General features: G+C 32.7%; 1 protein-coding gene across 1 annotated transcript in view; it reads left to right on the top strand.

The window, feature by feature from the left end:
* Positions 1–963, top strand: part of LOC117120546 (hyalin-like) — a 31,192-nt gene that overhangs the window by 26,640 nt on the left and 3,589 nt on the right. The gene's annotated exons all lie outside the window — the stretch shown is intronic.

Genomic DNA, 963 nt, shown 5'->3' with positions numbered 1-963 from the left:
ATCCACTTATTATTATTATTTTTATTATCAATTACAATATATAGTAGAGCAGCTAATGGGCCGAAAAATTTGCCCAATCGTTCACTTTAATACTAAAGTATGGAACTTGGCACAAAATATTAAAGATATATATAAAAAGTTGTGTGACAAGTTTCTGAGGCCTACTATGGCCGCTATTTTAAATTCAAAAGGGCCGTCTCTAAATGACTACGTCCATATATATTGGCAACGAAAAATGCTTTTGGTCTCAAATTGTCGGAATATAGGCCTACAATGTTTGTATTTGCTCTAATGTAACATTTTCTTTTCTGAAAGTAACCGAAAATGGCATTTCTGACCTTTGACCCTACGTATTAGGCATATCCGTATCTCCAAAGCCTTTTGTCATAGAGACCTAATATTGATCTCAGTTTGTTCATAACATGCATGCTCCTATTTGCTCAATAAGCATATCTATATCTGCATAACCATTAGTCATAGATACCTAAGTTTGGCCTCAAATTGTTTAAATGTGGCTATATATGCATAACCATTAGTCATAGATACCTAGGTTTGGCCTCAAATTGTTTAAATGTGGCTGGAAATGCATATCCATCAGGCCTTGCCGTATATGTTTATATATGTATTTGTTTTATGTCTTTAATGAACAGAAGTGACGTTAGATACCTGGAAATATCCAAATCTTACGAAATTTAGAAACTTGATTAGGGTCTGAAATGCCATAAAAAAAATTTCAAGCATCCATCCGTCTTTGGAAGAAAGCATCTTTTAAAATGTAGTTATGGCTAAAGGTAAAGGTAGTCTCAGCTTGACACCATCCCGGTACCCAAGAGCTTGGTTATGTAGTTGTGGCTGACAAACAAAACAAAAACATTAGTACTGTATATAAGGAAGTATGGCCAACTAAAATATGTACTGAAATGTATATATATATATATATATATATATATATATATATATATA

The sequence above is a fragment of the Anneissia japonica genome, unplaced genomic scaffold (genome assembly GCF_011630105.1).
Source record: "Anneissia japonica isolate Jap-2015-1 unplaced genomic scaffold, ASM1163010v1 scaffold287917_len653891_cov171, whole genome shotgun sequence".
Lineage (NCBI taxonomy): Eukaryota > Metazoa > Echinodermata > Crinoidea > Comatulida > Comatulidae > Anneissia > Anneissia japonica.
This window is presented reverse-complemented; position numbering and strand designations above follow the sequence as displayed.